The sequence below is a fragment of the Polypterus senegalus genome, chromosome 4 (genome assembly GCF_016835505.1).
Source record: "Polypterus senegalus isolate Bchr_013 chromosome 4, ASM1683550v1, whole genome shotgun sequence".
Taxonomy (NCBI): Eukaryota; Metazoa; Chordata; class Cladistia; order Polypteriformes; family Polypteridae; genus Polypterus; species Polypterus senegalus.
Genome location: NC_053157.1, coordinates 131,694,016 through 131,717,562, shown reverse-complemented (window position 1 = coordinate 131,717,562; position 23,547 = coordinate 131,694,016).

Here is a 23,547-nt window from a genome sequence, read left to right as displayed (position 1 = left end):
TAAACACGTATCATGAAGATTTTGAAGAAAGTGCTCCTTAAAGGTTTGAGAATCAGAGTTCTAAGCTTGCAGATGGTTTGACATTTATCACAGCGCTTATTGTGTGGTAATTGATGACATGGAGAAAGAAAAGGAAGGACAGAAATTGGAGGTCTTTTCTCCACGTTTGCTCTGTAACAGTGTCTTCTTCCAGGACCTCATCCTCCTTAGCAAGGTACTTCTCTTTGGTGAATCTAGTTCAATTTACTAATTTAACATGTTTCTCTTTCCAGAAGCAACACTCAAATTGTAAGTTCTCCCTTATTGTGCTCCTGGGATGGGAGCTCTGGTACTTACTCCACACAGAGTGTAGAAGTCAAACCAAAGTAGAATTCTGTCAGCTCAACTGATTATTCAGGCTTCTGACTGTGTGGATGTCTTTTCTTCACTGCAGGCTTGTTCCACTTGAGCTCTGCTACAATTGTATTAGAATAAATGGGTTTGGAAAAAATTAATTAGAATGGCTTTTTGGTGATTTTGAGATACATTTTCCTTAAGTTGAGCCTGTGCACTGAAACAGAAATTTTTTGGATTAGTGTTTACTTTTTTGGTAACCTTTTTAAAAGAAAATTGCCAAGTAATGATAAATAAATTGCAGACAACCTCAAATGCACAGTAGTAGAAGAGTCTCAATCTGATTATTAAGAGTAAGCTAAGTAATTCTGCTGGAATGTTTTTATGAAAGATTATTTTATATATAAGATATTAATCAGTCACTGTCAAAAATATCAAGGTAAGAGGTCCTAACCTTAGCCTCAATTTCACAAAAATCAGAAATGGATGCCAGAAGCTGCCATCTTATATAGACTGTCCATGATGTTATTACAGGTCATGTGACGTCCATGTCACACAACCAGTAGTGGGCATAGTGACATAAACAGTATTGATGTGACCATTCAAAAAACAGAGCACTGAATGGTGTCAGCAAAAGGACAACAAAATAATTCAATAAGTATAAAAAAAATTGTATATACACATACTATAAATGCCCAAATACCGTAACATAATATCACTTATATTTTCCAAAGCTAATAAAACACATTTAAGGATTAGGCAGGCATTCAGCAGCTTCATAACTACCATATTTTGCACAAATATAGGAATATAGAAAGCATATATAATATATTTGCTTTTTAGGATTAAGTGATCAGTAAGTGTTATATTATTAATAGGCACAGTTCCTTACATTATTTTGTTACTTACATTTTCTACTTGTATTTTCTGTACTGTGTTTAATTAAAGAATATAAATAGAAAGTTACTCCATCTGAGTAAATGTGGCTAAATTTGGCTATAGTATAATAGCACATAGATTTGTTTACTTTTACACTTACTTCTGAAATGTTTCGTTCAATAAACTAAGATATGAATGAAGAGTACAACACATTCATTTAAGAGTGCTTCAGTGATCTAACTTTTTTCTGTGACACTTTTCATAATAGTTGCCTGCCTAGAATGCAGAACAGATATACAGTGCCAAATTTAAAATAGATTGTTTTTTCCCAGTGGTCAATAAACTTCTGCCAAAAAATGAATGTTATTAATAGGTAAACTCGTTTGTGGAAGCCAGTTAAAAAATGAAAAACACAGGTAAAGAAAAAAAAATGGAACATATTTAAAATACACCATGATTAGGCTTAGTGTCTGATTATGGTAAAAGAAAGAATTACAGACATAAATATAAATAAGAAAACTACAGCCTGAAGTCAATTACAGATAACATGGATGAAGTTAAGCTATTCATTCAGGAATACAGAGTAACCAGTAGTAGCATGTAATTCCAAGATTTACAAGTAACCCACTCCACTTCTTGCAGTACAGTGTGGAGTCATATATTTAAGGTGGGGCTGGATGTTGGTCTTGGGTAGATGCTCAGTTGCAATGTTACAAAGAATCTACACTGAATTTGTTTTGCACATTTAATGTATTATATCTAACTTACAAAGCTACCATATCACTGTCTAGAGGCCATGGTACACTATAACTAAAACATCAACTGAAAGGCTGTAAAATTGACAAAGATAATAACAGAGCTATCAGGAAATTCTGAAGTTACTATTATAATTATGTCAACTTACAAAACTGCACTAATTTTGTGGTAGAAAACATTAGGCTACTGTTTATTGTGCGATCTGGCTGCATAACCTGTGTCTATATAGTTTCTTTATTGAATCAAGTAATGATATTAAACTCTGGAAAGTAATCACAAATAAATAAGTATAACTATGGAAGCACCAAGAAGAAACACACACAAACACAGGGAGAACATGCAAAACTCCACCTGGAGTTTACCCAGGACTTAAAGCTCATTCTTCTTGTTGCAATGCAACAGAACTGCACTACTAGTTAAAAATCAAATCTCAAAATTCAAACCAACCTTAGTCCCCATCCAAGCCTGCAATGCACCCTCCAACAGAACCCATGCTAACAACCCTCATCAACAGACACTGCAAATTCTGTCACTGACATGCACACCTCCACCTCCAACAACGGCCGGACCTGCTTTACTTGCCTCACAGGTACTGATATCTGCAGCTGAAACACCCCTATCACCAACTACACCTGTGTTGTCTCTTTCGTCAACATCCATGACTTGACTTCCACCCCAGATATTAGCTGGCTCTTTTCTACTTCTGTATTCATCAACAGTAGCCTTATTACCACCTAAAGCTAAATTACAGTTTTAGAAGCAGACAAAATTAAACTGGAAAGAGGAGTGGAAAATAACAAAAAGAATTTGAGAAGCCACTTTGAAATGAAAATACATTAGCATTAAGGAGAACATAAGAGCATTAAAACATAGCCACTGAAACATTCCATAATGTAAATTTGCTGTGGAAAAAAAACAAATTATCAGTCAGTTAAACCAACTCATGTGCAGAAAAAATTAAAGGGGTCAAACCATTCTGTAATCTGTGAAATATATCACTGCAATACAATGCAGAGTATGGCCAAATTAAATCATTTAAAACATTTATGGTGGTAATGTCAAGAAAGTTTTCACAGAACATGTGGTTTTAAGTTGACTGTATATCAGAGTTTGAGCCCGCTGTTTCCTACTACAATCAATGCAATTTATAACAGCTGAAAAAATATCTGGACCTGCTCATGTAGCAACAGAGTGCCTTCATGCATTTATAAAATATTTTGTTAGTGGTATCTCTTTCAAAACAACAAAAGACTGTTAGAAAAATTAAGAGCACAAAGAAAGATACAATGATTAAAGCTTCTCCACAAGGGCTGACTGAGGCCCTTGATGCAGAGGACCACAAAAGTTTTTAGGTTGACCATCTGTATGCCTTATGATGCTGGGTTGGAAAGAATGATTTAGGATCTGTTAAAGCAGAAATCACTCCTTCACAGTATCATCAATGTGTCACCCTAATGGTTTTGGAGTTATGGGATTAAGGAGGGTAATATTATTAGGATGTTGTGTTTTACTAGTATTTTTAAGTTACTTTGTTTTTAACTGACCTATTCATTTTGAATTTAGTCGATTAAAAGACCCTGATAGAAAAAAATGAATCCAGAACATTGTCCTGAATAAAAGCTCTGATGATATTGAGGTCTTATTGTTTATTTGCTTTTTATTGATTAATTTAATTGATTGAATATTTCTTTGAACCAACTTTATTGTTATTTATAGTTACACATTGTTTTTATATTTATCAATTGATATAAATAAAAACTGATTTTTTAAGGTTATATTTTTGCTAACATATTATGATCACTAAAATGTAGATATTCATGCCTCACAGCAAAAAAGGCTATTAATTTCTACGTATATAAGATAAAGAATTAAATATCGTGTGACAAGAGGCCCCAGTCAGTTTAGATGGGCTGCAACACCTCCAGTATCATCACACTGAGCACTGGAGCTCCGCAGGGCTGCGTGATTAGTCCTCTCCTCTTCACCCTGCTGACTCATGACTGCATATCCACGCACAAAACCAACCACATCATCAAGTTTACGGATGATAGGATGGTGCTGGGACTGATAAGCAAGGATGATGAAGCAGCATAAAGAGATGAGGTGAAACCGCTGTCCGCATGGTGTGAAGACAACAATCTATCTCTCAATGTCGACAAGACAAAAGAGATAATTGTGGACTTCAGAAAATCACATCCTGCCCACATCCCACTCAGCATCAACATTTCAGATATGGAGACTGTTAGGAGTACCAAGCTCCTTGGTGTGCACGTAACTGAAGAACTTACGTGGATGCATAACACCTCATCACTAATCAAGAAAGCCCAGCAAAAACTACACTTCCTGAGGCAGCTGAAGCGAGCAAGTCTTTCCCCTTCCATCCTCACCATGTTCTACAGAGGCACCATTGAGAGTGTTCTGACCAGCTGCATCACGGTCTGTTATAGCAACTGCAACATATCCGTTCACAAGCGCCTGCAATGGATAGTAAACACAGCAGAGAACATTATTGGTGTGCCTCTCCCTTCACTACAGGACACATTTTAAAAAACACAGTGTCTGCAAGGTCTGCAGCATTGTGCAGGACCCCTTACACCCCTCACATGGACTTCTAAGGCTTCTGCCATCCAAGAGAAGATACTGAAGCATCAGAGCCAGATCTGCCAGGCTGCAGGATAGTTTTTACACTAAAGTTGTCAGGCTCCTTAACATCATGCTGCCCCCAGGGATCTTCCACACTGCATCAACCACCTCTAAAACCCCCCTGACACAGAACTTTTATACACGCAAGCCACTTTCCTGCAAAGACTAGTTTGCATATAGAAAAGAACTGAAAATCTCATACTGACCTTTAAGTATTTTGCACACTGCACTTTGACATTCTTTGAAATCCTTCTGCTGTGAAACATTCTGACCTGCCATTGTTTACACATGTCTTAACTATAATACACTGAGTCATGCAGCCATTTCTGTACTACCTCACACTGTGCTGTATTATCTATTATCTATTAATTATTTATTACATATTATTTATTGAATATATTTATGTATCTAGATTGCACAATACCATACATTGCATCAAAGTTCATATTGCTTACTACAAATCATATTGCTTCTACTTCTTCGTCTTGTCTTTGCACAATGTATTGTCTTGTTTGTGTTTTAATTTTTAATTTTAATTTTTAATTTTTATTTGCACTTCATGTTGTTACACTGTGGAGACTGAGCTTCGCAATTTTGTCTCTCTGTATACTTGTATAGGATTGAGATGAAAATAATTTTCATTTTGACTTTGACTTTTGACAAGTAAACTAATGAACAAAAAGAATATTGCACAAGGCTGACAGAAGCAGACTGTGTTTTTTATTTGATCAATTTGAACCAATTAAATTCTTTTATTTTAAATGTAAAAGAAACACAGTTAAACACACATTTAGTAATATATGAAAATCAACAAAATTTATCTTGTTTTTTTGTGGCTAACTGCATTTTTCAAACAGATTAAGACACATCATGCCAAACAATGTTTTCTATAACATGTGGCATTGATTTATTTAGACAATATTTTGAAGTTGATTTGAAACATTTCTATAATGAATACTTGATCCAGTAAAGTTGCATGTTGGTGAATGACCGTATAAAAAAAGTGAAGGATGTTAAAAAACATGCAAAAGGCGTATGGGCCATTGCATAACACACAGTGTTAAACATTTGTTCCAGGAAAACTAGCAAAGGAATGATCAATGAAAATGGTTTGCAATGGTGCATCACCAACATTCAGATCCTCCCCAAAGATTCATCTCCTCCATGTTCTGCAAATTGCACAAAGACAGTCTCAAGATTTGTCCAAGTGTTCCTAGGACAGGGTTTAAATGCATGTGGTTGAGTTATTGAACCTATAACAGAAACGTCTTCTTCTGTGTTTTTTTGTTATTGTTGTCTTTTACCTTTTGTTCATTCTTCTCTTTATGCTTTTTAATTAAATGAACACCTATTTTTGGTCTTCTGGGGTTTGTCCTAGAATTGAAGATGCTAGGGTTGTACATCGATAATATAATAACCATAAAAGGAAAACTGAGAAAATGGTAATAAGTTTACTTCCAGTAGGCACTAGTGCAAATGGTAGATCCTATGTTAGAAATGGTAGAGCCTATTTTAGAAATTTTGCTGCCTTTTATACGGTGAAATACAGAAGAAGTGGTGCCAGAGGTGGGTTACTGTTCTTCTAGGTTGTTGGCTTGCTAGCTATAGGACAGCGAGACAAGAATATAAGTTACTGTGCAAACTCCAGATCTGCCCCTTGTGTCCCCATTATATCAGTCCCCATAAAGGCTGCAGTGTAATTACACATTTGGTACCCTTTAGTGTTTGCAAACGTTATGGAGTTTAAGTAAATATTATTTTTATCATTACAAATGCCAATGTACATGAATGCCAAAGTCTGACAAAAATATTATTTGATAAATACTGACTACTGAGGCCATATTAAGTTTGCTAATATATTTTTTATTTTAGAGAATGACTTAACTTTTTTAAGTTATTTTTATATTTCCATCCTTATTAATCATTGCACTAATTAAAAGATGATGTTGAAAATGAAGTCTATGAAAAAAAAAAAAATCACTGCCTTTTTCTATTTTACTTGAATTTCTGTAATGCATGCTGTACTCCCTGTCTGCCAAAAACTTACAATGCTTTTCAGATCTTTCATGTGGCCTCCATGGCCTTTTAGTCTGCTTCGTGATTATTAACACTAATTGGTATCCTTGTTTAATTAGAATTGGATTAAAATGTAAAAACTGGCTGCCACTGATCAAATACAGCCGCACTGTTGGTGATGCCAGACCGAGCTTAATGTTTGAAAGTGTCATATCTCAATAAGAAGCTGAACTCCAGTCAGCTAGTACAATTAAAATAAAAATGAAAAAATAGCCTAAAAGGCGCATTTAATTTTCTGTTGTTAAGCAGCTTAGTTAAAGTATTAGTTGAAAGAAACAAAATGATTCACTTTTGAATTCTTTAGATGTAATCATATGTTGAAATAAATCAACAAGGATTTTTACAGTGTGTTTTGCTAGTATGCATTTTTTAACTGTTGTGAGCGTTTATTAGTGCTGTATAATCCTTTAATTAAGGTCAAAATCAGTTTAACTATAATTTGTCAAAATTAAATATCTTATTTTTAAATGATTATAGACTAAGAATAACATTTATTTGTCATTAAGTGCTAGCAAAGACTAAAGTATTATAAAATTGTAATACTTTATACTTATTAGCAAGAAGAGCAAAATATCAAAAATATACTAGTTATAGAATCACAGATTTATATATATATATATATATATATATATATATATATATATATATATATATATATATATATATATATATATATATATATATATATAAATGGTATATATATCGTAAAGTGCAGACAACACAATGTAAAAGAGTTGGGGCAGCACCCCATATAATTGCTAAAGTTATAACACAAAACACATGCAACAAGATGTGGATGAGTATTTGCAGATGAAAGCTCAAAACTTTACTAATTCAAAATATCTGGTCCTACGGGTTTCAGGCAGATAGAGGCAGGTCCAAGAGGGTGGACAACAGAAGTGATGTTAGTGGTGGAATGGTTGCCAATCTTCCGCTCTGCTGATGGAGGAAGAAAGAATGCATTAGAACATAGCACCATCCCCTGGTTCAGTGGGTAATTACCATCACCAGTGCCCTTCAGCTGCTTCCTAGGCGCATGTTTGTGAATATATATAGTTTGTGTAGTATATAGTATATAAGGTCAATATGTTTGTGTTTGTGTATTTTTTATACTGTATATATATACAGGGCTGCCAGGGGCAATGACCCGGCCGAGACACCTTGAGGGACCAGAAGAGGGTCTACGCCCACCCTGGATCACGTGTGGGCCACCATCCTGGTTGCTTTGGGGGCCACGGGTAGAGGGCTTGGAAGCCCAACCCTGTAGGGACCCGTGGTCACCGCCAGGGGGCGCCCCAATGCCTTGGGGACCCTGGACCTCAGCACTTCCGCCACACCAGGAAGTGCTGGGGGGAAGAAGAGAAGGGACACCCGGAGAGCTTCCGGAAGAACAGCCAGCATTTCCCTCACACTGGGGCGTGTCCAGGGAGGAATACCAGGAAACACCTGGAGCTCATCTGGGATGAGATAAAAGGGGCCGTCTCCCTTCATTCAAGGCTGGAGTTGGGTGGAAGCAGGACAAAGCAAGAGAGGAGAGTGGAGGCGGCCCGAAGAGAAGGCATTGTGTGGCCAGGACTGTGTTGGGGTTTGTAGGCACTTGATTATTGTAAATAGTACCTTGTAAATAAACATGTGGTGGTGGATTACAACATGTCTGCCTGTCTGTGTCCGGGCCGCGTCCACAATATATATATATATATGAGGGTCAGCATGCTAGGAATAGCAGTCCAGCTGGAGGTGGTTTGGGATCCTTAGCTGGATGGGACACTCATAACATGTAAGGACAGGGGAGAGCAATAATTCCTGCCCCATGCATGCTAAATGGCAGCATCCTGAATATCAGTGCCCATTTGACACCCGCAGGGAATGCCAGGAATTGTAGTCTGGTAGAGCAGCCCTGCTGGTGTCCGTGGATGCCACAAAGACGTGCTGCAGAGAGTTACATTCTATTACCATTAGGGACTACCATAATACCTTGAAGAGCTTCCACTGTTCGAAGCTCTGGAACCTGAAGTCCTCCTGGCTTCTCCATAAAAGGGACCACACTGCCTTGTCCAAGCAAGTCAGAACCGGAAGCAAAGACAGGTAACAGCCGCCTTGGAGGAGTAGTATTGCGGAGAGAGACAGAGAGGGAGAAAAAGTAGAAGAGACCACTTGTATATTTCTGTTTTATACAAGATATTTGGAATGAATGCCCCTTTATTTGAATCCGGAACAATGTTCAGGGTTTGGGGCTCAGGGGCTTTGACTATATATACAGTGCATCTGGAAAGTATTCACAGTGCATCACTTTTTCCACATTTTGTTATGTTATTCCAAAATTGATTAAATTCATTTTTTTTCCTCAGAATTCTACACAAAGCACCCCATAATGACAACGTGAAAAAAGTTTACTTGAGATTTTTGCAAATTTATTAAAAATAAAAAAATTGAGAAAGCACATGTACATAAGTATTCACAGCCTTTGCCATGAAGCTAAAAATTGAGCTCAGGTGCATCCTGTTTCCCCTGATTATCCTTGAGATGTTTCTGCAACTAAAATGGAGTCCACCTGTAGTAAATTCAGTTGATTGGACATGATTTGGAAAGGCACACACCTGTCTATATAAGGTCCCACAGTTGACAGTTCATGTCAGAGCACAAACCAAGCATGAAGTCAAAGGAATTGTCTGTAGACCTCCGAGACAGTATTGTCTCGAGGCACAAATCTGGTGAAGGTTACAGAAAAATTTCTCCTGCTTTGAAGGTCCCAATGAGCACAGTGGCCTCCATCATCCGTAAGTGGAAGTTCTAAACCACCAGGACTCTTCATAGAGCTGCCCGGCCATCTAAACTGAGCGATCGGGGGAGAAGGGCCTTAGTCAGGGAGGTGACCAAGAACCCGGTGGGCACTCTGTCAGAGCTCCAGAGGTCCTCTGTGGAGAGAGGAGAACCTTTCCAGAAGGACAACCATCCCTGCAGCAATCCACCAATCAGGCCTGTATGGTAGAGTGGCCAGACGGAAGCCACTCCTTAGTAAAAGGCACATGGCAGCCTGCCTGGAGTTTGGCAAAAAGCACCTGAAGGACTCTCAGACCATGAGAAACAAAATTCTCTGGTCTGATGAGACAAAGATTGAACTCTTTGGTGTGAATGCCAGGCGTCACGTTTGGAGGAAACCAGGCACCGCTCATCACCAAGCCAATACCATCCCTACAGTGAAGCATGGTGGTGGCAGCATCATGCTGTGGGGATGTTTTTCAGTGGCAGGAACTGGGAGACTAGTCAGTATAAAGGGAAAGATGACTGCAGCAATGTACAGAGACATCCTAGATGAAAACCTGCTCCAGAGCGCTTTTGACCTCAGACTGGGGCGACGGTTCATCTTTCAGTAGGACAACGACCCTAGGCACGCAGCCAAGATATCAAAGAAGTGGCTTCAGGACAACTCTGTGAATGTCCTTAAGTGGCCCAGCCAGAGCCCAGACTTGAATCCGATTGAACATCTCTGGAGAGATCTTAAAATGGCTGTGCACCGATGCTTCCCATCCAACCTGATGGAGCTTGAGAGGTGCTGCAAAGAGGAATGGGTGAAACTGGCCACGGATAGGTGTGCCAAGCTTGTGGCATCATATTCAAAAACACTTGAGGCTGTAATTGCTGCCAAAGGTGCATTGACAAAGTATTGAGCAAAGACTGTGAATACTTATGTACATGTGATTTCTCAGTTTTTTTATTTTTAATAAATTTGGAAAAACCTCAAGTAAACGTTTTTCACATTGTCATTATGGGGTGTTGTGTGTAGAATTCTGAGGAAAAAAATGAATTTAATCCATTTTGGAATAAGGCTGTAACATAACAAAATGTGGAAAAAGTGATGCACTGTGAATACTTTCCGGATGCACTATGTATTTCATAATTTTGTCTATATATATACATATATATCACCAAATACAATGTATCCATCAGTGTTACTTCACTGTAATTGATATGTTTCATATCAATTCTTCTGCTTTCTTTCATCATTATATCTTTTTACAATTTTGGAAAGGCACCATTAAAACTTTATTATTAAAGAATAAACCTAAAAGTGAAATTTTCCAAATGAATCACTAAATTCACCTTGAAAAAATGTCAATTTATACTTTCGATGAAAATTCCAATAGACTTAATTCTTTCAATATAACATTTGTCCTGTTTATTTTTTATGTCCTATTGAATTCTCGCCTCCTTCTAATAATATATCTTCAGACACAATACTGTACCATATATTCATTCATCCATTCATCTGCTTTAATTTGCTTTGACCAATACTCAGTCACTTGCTCGTCACTTATCGTGTTTGCTCACGAGAAGTAAAGCACATCCTTCACCTGCATTACTATCTTAAATTAACCTCATTATTACAGAAAAAAAGCTGACAGACCTTAAACATTGCTGTATTGAATTTCAAATTTGTCAGACATTTAACCTACATACTATGTGCATTGACCTTCGACAATGAAACCAATGGGCTTGCATATTGCATTATTTCATGCTACCTTTTTATGTCAAGATGCTTTTACAAAAGTATAATCGATTCAGCTTGCCCGCATCAGTCAGTTTTATCCATTTGTATGCACATTTACCTTAAAGCAAGTTTAAACATCAGAAGAATATGTATTTTGAATGTATGGAGTAATTCATCCATGTTGCTCTTACCTCTTTACATGAGGAAAAAAAAGCTCAAAGCATGCTGTTATATTTATCGAGTTGTATAACACAAATCATATACTTGCAATGTTGTAGTTCATTCATGCTTTTGATTTACAGTCTGGAACTGGTATGCACAAGATTAAATTCATATTATCTTTTTAGCTAAAGATGTCTTTGAACACCATACTGCCTTACTCTCTTTTATGAAATTTAGAGATAGGATTTATCCCTAATCCACTTGTTATTGTGATCGATTTCATTCTCTTAAAGCTCTAATAAGCATCTTATTAGGATTTGTCTAGGGCCCCCATTCCTAGACCCTCCTTTGTCCTGGGCCTTCCTATCGCTGTTATTTTGTATGTAATTAAGTCTTTTGACAGGCATCCACTGCATGATCGCATCCTCAGAGAGAATCGACCTTTCAACACACCCCACCAAGTGGCCTCTTACATGATGGAGCTGGGCTGAAAGGATAGAGAGCAAGCAGGTGCCTCTCAAACTCTGGACACTGCACATGCACTGTTACAGAAATTACTTGGATGAGCCAAATGTTGAAGAGGCATCATGAAACAGTACATACAACTGTTGTTTATTAAAATTAATGTGCAAAGAACAGTTGCCAAAAGGCACAAGACAAAAAAACAATATAGTTAAAAGCACAAGATTACAAAATGGGGCTTGGTAGAAATATAAAACCAGCTATACAACTGTTGCCTGTAACCTCTTACCAGTCTCATTGTTCATATTGTAACCCATGTATTCAACCCTCCAGACCACTGTGAACAGGCTGCTGGGAGTTAACTTTTACTTGTAGTCATTTACTTCAATCCAGTTTACCACCAATCAATGACTTTAAAAAAACATGTTGTCGTGCCCTTAATGGACTATAACTAGAAAATGAATGAACAATCTTAGCCTTTGGATTGTTAATGTTCAACTGGACAGATACAGTGAGTTTAAGCTTTTAATTAAAAAATCATTGTTATCTGTATAGTAACCAAGAGTAGCAAATATAAAACAATACATACAATTATAAAACTTGAGTTCATGCAGTCTCTGTTCATTTCCAGACATTCCCCAGATGGTCTGGTTGCTTAGTTACAGATTACATATTCTTAATTGAAAATGTAAAGAAAGATTTTTTGCCAGAGACAAAGCTCCCTGGAAAGTATCCAACAGCTAAGCAGATAAAAAGCTCCATTTAAATGTTTAACATCCATTTGTCTTCTTCTTCTTTCAGCTGCTCCTGTTGGGGTTTGCCACAGTGGATCTTCTTCTTCCATATCTTTCTGTCCTCTGCATCTTGTTCTGTTACACCCATCACCTGCATGTCCTCTCGCCAAATCCATAAACCTTTGCTTAGGCCTTCCTCTTTTCCTCTTCCTGGGCAGCTCTGTCCTTAGCATCCTTCTCCCAATATACACAGCATCACTCTCCTCTGCACCTATCCAAACCAAACCTTAACCATCCAATTGTACTTTTTACAAAATTTAAAAAAGCAAAAGGAAGCTCCATTTTTGCAATAAATTACAAATGAACTGAACTGCGAAAACCCGAATAAAATGGCAGCCACATTCTCTCCATCCATCCATCCATTATCCAACCTGCTATATCCTAACACAAGGTCACGGGGGTCTGCTGGAGCCAATCCCAGCCAACACAGGGTGCAAGGCAGGAACAAATCCAAGGCAGGCTGCCAGCCCACCGCCGGGCACACACACCCACACACCAGGCACACACTAGGGACAAGTTAGGATTGTCATTGCACCTAACCTGCATGTCTTTGGACTGTGGGAGGAAACTGAACACCAGGAAGAAACCCATGCAGACACGGGGAGAACATGCAAACTCTATGCAGGGAGGACCCAGGAAGCAAACCCAGGTCTCCTAACTGTGAGGAAGAAGCACTACCACTGTGCCACCGTCCTGCCCCCAAATTAAGTGCATGCACAAATCTTTCTTCCTGCTAGAAGGGCTGACAGTTTTTTAAAAACATGTAAAATGGCATTACCGGTAATTCACTACATCCAAGATCAAAATTACAATGGAAATAAAAAGATATACTATCTTAATAAGGAAAATATTCTAAATCCTTTTTTGATTTTCAGCTTTCCCAGAATACACTGCACTTCTATTCAGCATGATAGGACTTTCATGTCTTGTTATCTTTTGCTCTCCTGGCATGAAGGTTGTCTTCTCTGTTTCTCAGACTTGTAATCCTTGGTTGATCAACTGTTCAGTGCTTGACTCATAATGGCTTGGATATTTTGCTATGAACACATGTTAACCTAGATCCACATATATGGGATTGCTTGAGCCAGTTAAAATCCAGTGTTTTGTAACTGGCTAATCTGCTGGTACAAAATCATGATAAAGCAAGCCAGGATTCATTCTGAGATCCAGGATTATGTAATCTGTCTTTCTGGAACAGACCCACTACAGGTGTCCCCTGCAGGCCACAAGTTTTTTGATCTTAGAAATAACTGAAAGCAAAGATAATTGTAATTTTAAGAGCAATTCCATTTTATGTTCATTTGTTGTAAACAGAAATGTCAGCAATGTGCTTGTAGAGTAGAATTTGGTCAAATAGTCTGTTTAAACAAAGCTTTGACTCACTTTCATGTACTACATACTGCTTTGTTGATCTAAAATCTATTTAGACTATGAAGACTACATTTTCAGAAGGAGTTCTTATTTGTGTTTTAGTGTGAATGAAATTCATAAAGTGCATGTATAGTTCTTGGTCAAAGGTTGAAATAATTAACAAAGATAAGGAAATGTTATATATATTCTTTGATCATGCACTCAAATAATATTGACCTTTGAACATTTTTTTGCATGAAGCATGTTATACGTCTTTCATAATATAGACAAATAACATGAAATATATTATGCATATGCAGGTATTATTGTAAGGATGAGAATAATCTAGATTTTCTAACTGGAAGGTGTACTAAACCTATCAATTACTCCTATTTTTTCAAAATTTTTGCAAGTTCCTCACCTTCAGAAGTTTATTTTTTCCTCATCTGTATGATGTTTTGTGACTTCAGTAACTAGTAGTTTGGAAAACTATTAAATTTATTGTTGATTGTATATATTTATTTTCATTCAATGAAGTAGTGTCTAAGTGAAAGATTTTAATTATGGTTGATTAACCCTAGCCACATGTATGTTTATCAAATTTGAAAAGCCGATACAGTGACTAGGAAAGAGCCAAGCATCAATAGTCAAATGAAATTAAAATAGGTAATTTAAAGACATTAATCACATTTGTGGAATTAAGCATACTGGGTAAGAATCTTGTGAGTTAACTTATGAACAGCTGTGGAAGAAATAGAAAGCAAAAAGAAACAGGAAAGATGGTAGTACCAAATATCTGAAGAAAATATTAATGGACATCTTTTTCCAACACTCAGAAAGTCAAAGAACTATACATGGCAGCACAACTAGAAACTGCCAGTCCCCTTGGTGTCAGCAAATAAATGACTAGAGCCCAAAGACCAACATTAGCTCCTTTTTACCCACTTCTAGAATACCCAACCCAGCATTCAGTGTAATTACTCAAAATGTCGTATTTACCATACTACCCTAATTTTAAGAAATTAGCATATGTTTTACAAAGTTAACTGTATATAATGTACTGTATATATTGTCACACATGGGCATCTGTGGATCACCATCCAAGCTCTTCCCAGGTATGTGATGCCACCCCAGGCTGAGAGATGGTACTTCTGCAAATAGTCTTGTCATTTTCTTCCTCCACAATCTTGAGAAACTTCCCAGTGAGGGCAACTGATCCCACGCCTTCCAGTCCCAGAGTTTCAAAGGAATCACCGCCCGGAAGGAGGCCTCATTGATAGTGGAGACAACCTGACAAGAGGATCTCCAAGTCTGAGGACCCGAAATGTTTTGACGTTTACATGTCACTTGCCTTTGTTACCTTTTCTCACGCCACAGAATGTTGTTTTTGTTTTGGACTTTAGAGGGCAGTGATAGCACTCTAAAATATTGTGATTTTCTTGACACTTTTTACAAGGGAGACCACTACATAAATATAAATATATACAAAATGCTCTTTACAATTTGATCAAATGTTACTGAAAAGTACCTTCTTGATTTCTAGAACTTCTTTTTAAATTGTGCTAATTTTCTAATTGTGCTGTGCATGAAACTTCTTATTAAAAATATAGCTATTTGACATTTACGATGAAAAAACAGTGTGGACTGGATAAAACTAAATAGATTAGATTAGACAAGCGTTAATAATCCCATATGGAAAATTCAAAATTGAACTCTGTGTGAAATATACATACCTTCTATTTTTAAAATTGTATAGTCACCCAACATTCCATTGTACTCTTAAGGTAAAGCAACCAGTACAACCCTTACAGTGAGAAAAAAATGTGTTTTAACTACAGCACGTTACTTTAATATTATAAATATCATACGTTCCATGGACGCACTGACCAGCCATCCAAATCAATGTTTTTATTAATGCCAACTGAATTATAAGCCAAATAACAGGTTCCAGGACCAGAATTGGAGACCCTAATGTTCAGTGTACTGTAGGACATCGTGTAAGAGATCAGCATGAACTTTTCATGAAATTTTGACTATGTGTACACAATGTGGCAGCAAAACAGCAAAAAAAAGCTAATGGTGCAAGAAATGGGTGATAAAACAGATCTCACTAGTCAGTTAAACCAATTAACAAGGTACAAGGCTAAAGTCTCAGAGAAGGCATAACAACATGCAGATATACCCAAAATTTAAAATTTAGAGGCAGTAAGGAGTAACTGTAACTAGTCAATAGACTGATGGTTAAAATGAAAATCTTGACATGATGTAGTCTTTGACAACCTAGGTGTATAGAATGAAGGAGCTTTTTGTTACAGGCCCGAATAATCTCTTCCTTTGCTTCACATTTAAATTTAAAGCCATTAATAATTCTACAGATTCTCAGAGAATAAAATATTACCACCCTATTATATAAATGAGTTATTGAAATGTGGAATATTTGTTAACTCAGAATAATCAATACTGTATATTAAGCAAATTACTTGTAAAGTATCTTTTATATGAATGTGATTACAGGTCTACCCACAGTGATGGATTGGTGAAAGCCCGACTGTCCCAATCAGTCCCCTTTATGGAGTATCATTAAGTGACACCTTTCCTTAACAGTCACTCTTAATGCTGGATATTATTGGTAGTATTTTAGGCAGACGACACCTGCTATAAATACAAAATAATAAAGTCCTGATGACAGTTGATTTAGTGTTATCTAACCCCTTATATTAAACATCCATCCATCCATTTTCTAACCCGCTGAATCCGAATACAGGGTCACGGGGGTCTGCTGGAGCCAATCCCAGCCAGCACAGGGCACAAGGCAGGAACCAATCCTGGGCAGGGTGCCAACCCACCGCAGGACACACACAAACACACCCACACACCAAGCACACACTAGGGCCAATTTAGAATCGCCAATCCACCTAACCTACATGTCTTTGGATTGTGGGAGGAAACCGGAGCGCCCGGAGGAAACCCACGCAGACACGGGGAGAACATGCAAACTCCACGCAGGGAGGACCTGGGAAGTGAACCCGGGTCTCCTAAGTGCGAGGCAGCAGCGCTACCACTGCACCTGTATTAAACATATAATATATATTTAACATTTTTTTAATGTTTACTATTTTGCGACTGCACCCTGCAACCCTACTTAAAACAAGGAGGCATGTCAGGTTACGGAATGACTTAATGAGTGAATAATTGTGATTTTGAATAATGATTTTTTTTTTTGACTAGTGATTATAACTTTGGAACTTGCTTTATTGTTAATGTCTTCTGCTGAGTGTGGTGTGGTTAAATGAAATAAAAGAAACCTTCTGTCTGTATTGGATAAGCCGCAAATCCTGAAAATGGAAAAACTGTCTGCAACTTTACAGATTTAGTTTAAATGCTTATTTACTGTGTAAATGGCTGTCCACATGACAGTTGTCGTGAATTCATGAGGGCAAATCAGTTGACAGCTGGCAGTGATTTGTATAAAATTAATTTAATTAGAACATTTGTGGTAGGCCAGTTCATTAATTCGATGTGTTTAAAGCCTTATCTAATTGTATATTATTACCTCTAATCTTAATTCTTTTTCTCTTTCATTACTGGCTGAATATAAACCATAGTCCTGATAAGTAATGTTAGAATGTCAACCCAAAGGTACATTTATAATGACAAACTTGTGAAGAATAAAAGAATAAAAGTGTCACTTCATCCACTTATTTTGTTGTGGTTTAGATTGAAGTAAAAAAAAAATTTTCCTACACATAGTAAACCTGCAAAATTACAAGTGTGCTTTATAACATTTTTTTAGAATGTATTTATGAAAAGAGATCTCAAAATGATCTACGTTTTATAGATTATGGCTTATAGAAGCATTTGTGTGTAAAGCAATGCTGAATCTTAGTCTGTCACAAAATGAAGAACAGCATGAGCGAGGGTGACTTTGAGGAGCTTAATTGTATTCAGGCTCCCACAAAAGCTGAGGATTCATTGGTCGGAGAACAGCCAAGTGTTTGAAAGCCATTCCAATTTAAACTTGGCTCAAGCACTGGTCAATCTGTAGGTTGCTAGGATGATGATACTAAATACCTTAGTTAAAGCTCCCCAGATTTTGTATTATTCTGAACTGATTGAAGCAACATTTTGTTTCAATTAATCATTTATCATATAAGCTTCTTGCAGCATAAGTTGCAGCTGATGCCAAACATGTTATTCTCTGTGCAGTTGAAAAATGGGGCAGAAGATAAATAAAATGGTTTTATTCCATACTGAATATCTGAATGACTATCCTCATTCCAGCATCACACAGACTAAAGCATTTTGATCGTACTTCTGTTGAAGATACATTTAAATCAGCTCATGCTGTTTTTCAGTTTGAGAGGATTATGCAGTCCACTGTTATCCAGTTCACTCTTACATGAGGTTGTTGGAAAAAATATCCTTTTGCTAGAGCAAAATGAATGGTACAACAACAAAACAATGAGATAATGAATCCTTTTTACATCATATGCATAAGCTGAGAGCTACGGTACCATTTGAAATATTTTTAGTCTTGCAAGACAGATAAACATATTGCAGCAATTTAGCTCAAATTAAAACATTCTCAAAAATAATGGAATATTGTAGAATAAACTATTTGATTTATAATACATTTGTGATAAAAAAGCAGAATTAATCATGAATTTATTAATTATTCATAGTTTTTGCTTCTTGTTTGATTCCAGATGAGGAGAAATAAAGATCAGTAAAATGTTTGTGTCAGTAAAACTGAATATTTTTATTTGCTAGAAGTTCCACTTTAGGGTTAATATGAAATTTAATTGACTAGAAAATAACAAAAGTATATTGCTTCATAATCAATGTATATATGTTTATATGTTAATAGAAATTAAAGGCTAACTGTATTCCATTACATCAATGTTACTAAAATTCATACGAGCTGCCAATACTGTGTTTGCTGTTGTGCATAATCTGTTCAGTTATTTACAAGTGTTTCTAGATAAATCCCGTATTTCAACAATTCCTATACTTGGTTTGAATTGCTTTTTAAAGCCAAACCTTTTGATGTTGAAAATCACAATAAAGCAGATTAGCATAGAAGGACTTAGAAATCCGCCTGCATAAAATGAAAGTTGGTTTTTAAAAAGTAATTTGCATTACCTTAGTGCATGATTAAAAGAACAAGCTGTTCTGTTTTACTATAATTCATATATATATATATATAACCTTCCTGGTGTTTGTGTGTGGGGTTGTCTTTTTTAGGTACTTATATATAATTAATCTCTTGGATAGAATCTGCACATAACCTGTTTAAGGGTACTTTTAAACAGATCTGCATCAAAGCAAGTGATTTTAATGCAGATCTACTGTATCTTACTTGTATAAATGATGCCTGTTTCTTAAAGTGTACCCACCCAGCGACAAATCAATTTATTTTATTCCAGGGCATAAAATCCGAGAAAAGGCATTCTCTTTAAAACTTGAAACACCCGTACCACAAGGGTCAAATTTTGGGTTCCAAAGTGGTCTATTAACTCTTCCTGACAAAGTAGGATATATGTGCAAAATTTTGTTGAGATCTAATGAAGGGTATGGAATTGTTTAAAGAATAAATGCACACAAACATCCACATTGAGCTCTCTATATTATACATATAGATATTGTAAGAAAGAGACAACACAAAGAAAAAGGTTTGGGGATGTCACCCTGTATATTTGAATGATTAAGCAAAATGAACAACGCCACGAATAGTTTCAAGTCCCACAACTGAACTGAACTGAACTGTAGCTGGAGTATGTCGGCTTTATAGAGAGATGGCAGGAAGGGCGTGCTGTTGGGGAAGGAAACAGAAATGAGGTCAGCTCCAGTGGTCGGAAGTGAGGTCAGTACTGGAGGCTGGAATAATGGTATCAAGAGAACTTTTTGCTGAGGGTCTGTAGAAGAAGAAGAGGAATTAGTGCTTATTATCAAGCTAATCGTCCTCTTTAGTTAAACCCATCGACTGCTTCCCGAGTGTACGTATCTATATATATGCATGTGTGTATATCTGTATGTGTATATATATATATATTAGGATATTGGGAAGGGTACAGGACTTGAAAGAAATGTTTGGAGTGCCAGCCGGGCCATCCTGTTAAAAAAAAAAAAAACTAAAACTAACAAGCATCTGAAAATACAAAAAGTTAATAAACAATCTGTCCAGAGGACCCTATTGTGGAAAACTCATCTCCTGAATTAGACACCACATTTCTGGAGTACCTCATTTTTATAGTTCCCTGACCCAAAGGAGTGTGGTCAATTGCCCTCAGTGGGCATCTTTACTGAGCTGTGGGTGACAAGAGAGATAAGAGAGACTGATTATTACTACTCCAATGTCCTGTAGGCATAGTGATGTCAGGTTATATTACATATTATAAATACATCAGTGATTGTCTAATTATGTAGATAGTTGTCCTAATATTTATATTTATAAAGATGATTTAGTGATTGGTAACACAATAATCAGAACATAAATATTTTTTGAACCATTTTGGCCCATGGTTTATAGAATTAACAATTCAGTGTATTTTATATCCTGAATGCAACATGTCATAGGCAAGTTCCCTAACCTAACCAACACCTTTCAACTGAGACTCTACTACCAAAGGAAAAAACTAAGAAATAATACAATTCAAACTGTTTCATTAAATACCTGTTACTGCTGAATTTGCTGTGTAAAGTACAACTTAAAAGTACAATGTCAAGAAAACCTAAGTAAACATTGTTTTTCCCCTAAAAGACAAAACATAAAATAATATGCAAAATTATTTAAAAGAAAAACTTTACAGAATAAACATTCAATGCAAGGTCAGGTAAGATTAGCAAATTTCAAAGGAAGGACTAAGATCCTCAAATGTATTAGACTGAAAGAGAAAATAGTAACAGATAGAGGCTGCTAAAAGTATACACCAAGGAATGCAGTAATGAGATGCATAGAGATTTGCAAGATTGGAGTGCTTTGCTGCAAAACGCTGGCATTCATCCAACCATTCCTTGTGAGAGCTCCAGAGTTTCAGGGCAAAATATGCCTAGATAGGGACTAAGAGTTACAATAAAAAGAAACCTTATAGAAAGAGCCCCACATTGATTCTCTCCAGAGACACCCATATAATTCTTTCTGTAATATATTTATAGCATATATAGGTTATTTTACTTCTTTTTCTGTTATTAGTCACTTCATTTCTTTTTCAAGTAGTAGCTATTTCCATACATGTACATTCATTACTTACTTGTCCTTAAGGTCTAAAAAAAATTAACGAGCCACAGTACATCGAGTTAGAAGTTGGATGGGTGGAGGGAGTGGGTGAGATATGGGTGCATATCCACCTACGGGTATATCCAGGCATAAAAATGTTTAAACAATCTGAAGCTTGCAATCAAACTGTCTACTTTTTTTGACAGTGAGAAGAAACTCAACAACTTAAGAAAAATCCTCCACAAATAGAGAGGGAGCTAATAAAGTCTGACAGTAAGTTATGTTACAACTTCTCATACGGTATGCAGTGATTTGACTCAGTCTTAAAGGATTTAAAATGAAACAATTATATTTGAAAATGAGGAAGGATTTAACAGACACTTAAAGCAAATAATGACAGTTTCAACAGTGTTAGCAAAGGTGAGATGTGAGTGACAGAAGTTTCTGGTGCCAAGAAGAAATGGCTGAGATAATAATGAAAGTGTGAATAGGTGTGGGAGGAAGATAGTGTGGAACTGGGAATGGCAAGTTGTCTGATGCTTAGACAGAAGCTGGAGGCTGGGTATGTTGAGCAAAAGGTTGGGATGTCTGAGTTTAGAATTGCACTGTGGTGAATGTTAAAGTTCTTATGAATGGCCTGATCTTGTCAAAACTGCTTAAACATTTTAACAATGGAAGTGTATTGAGAATTTTACTTAAAAGTATGCAGCAGGCTAATGTTAGAACATTACATACAAAATACAACACAATAAATAGTAGCATAATCAGAAAAAGCTGCTGTAGTCAGTCCAAATCTCAGTTTGTACTGAAGCATTATTTAAAATAATCTCTAATTTTGTGGTTTGCATCCTGATGCAACAATATTGTCTGGCAGATTGAAGAGTTGGAGATTATGTGTGGATTGGTGCCGACCCACATGACTGGCATCCCGGGTAATGCTGACTAGCTTTGGTGTGGAAATTGTTGTTGTAAATATCCTCAACAGATGGTGATTTTGTGTGGCATGGAGACAATATGTTTAATGTTATGGTGATGATGGACTTGATGTGTTGCCATATGAAAATGCGACTTATCCAGCAATTATATCCTTTTAGAACAAAAGAACAATAATGCTATACTGTCCTATATTATATAATTCAGCAATGATTATCTTCTTATTGGTAAGTGGGATTCAATTTCTGCAACTGTTGCAGAAAACACAGATGTTGGAATAGTTTTTTAGGATGTACTCCATGATGCGCTCCCACAGAATATTTTAACTGCTGTATTGCCAGTTACATAAATAATAATGATAAACACCCAGTTTCTTGTCATCAGTAACTTGTGGTTATATTCATAGGCAGGTTATTATATTGCTTATATATTATTAGATTTTTAATCCCCATATGCTTAGAATTTGAAAAACAGATCTACCACATGATCTACCGATGCAGCCTCCTAATGAAGGAAAGCTCTCATGCTGTTAGTTAGTGCAAAGCTCTTTATCCACTATAAGCACAAGGTAGTGCCCCTGAGGCTCAAAGCACAGAAACAATAATGCCCAGACATAATTCAAGTTTAAATAAAGGGTTTTATTCACCTATAACTCTTTCTTTACAAGAACAACAGTAAAACACACCATTTCAGAGTTCATCTTCCAAAAGAGTGTTGCCCAGTGCCTTCCAATTCTGACTCATTAAAGTTAAGTAGTAGAGTCCATCCATGAACTTCTTCCAGCCTTCTGCCCAAGTTGTCCAGAGCATTTCCATGTCATACAGAAACCAGGTTAGTCTTCCCCTGGCAGTACCTTCTGGCTGTCCCAAAGACCCAGAGAGGGCTGTGTTTCTGGATTCCAATTCCTATGTGCCACCCTACAGATGTCCTTAATCGGGTTCATCCCTGAGGAACACAGCCACATGTGTGGGCGAATGATCTGCTCCTGGTAAGCCCATTCACCTGGTCCTTCCATTGTGGCCTCCTGGCAAAATATGAAACTTTCCTTTATCCAGGCCAGGATGCCTGTTCTTCCTTCCTCTCACCTACACCACCCATCCAGTAATTTTTGCACATTTATTTCAATGCATTATTTTCTCATGAACATTTTTAAGAAGATTGTGGAATTAGTTTAAAAATATTATTGCAGAATGAAACTGGTGGCAGTATCTTTACGTCAACTGTTGTTGTGCACAAACATTGTTTTTAAATTCAATGTTAAATTATGCAGTAAAATGGTAAAATTGAGGGCATTGCTGCTTTACAGCTCCAGGAGATTAGATTTGAGTCCAAGGTCCAGGCACTGTCTGGTGTGGAGTTTACAATTTCTCTCATGTCTGTATGGGTTTTTCTCCAGGAAATCCATATATCCTGGCAAATTCTAAACTGTGCAGATTAGGTTAAACTTGAACCCA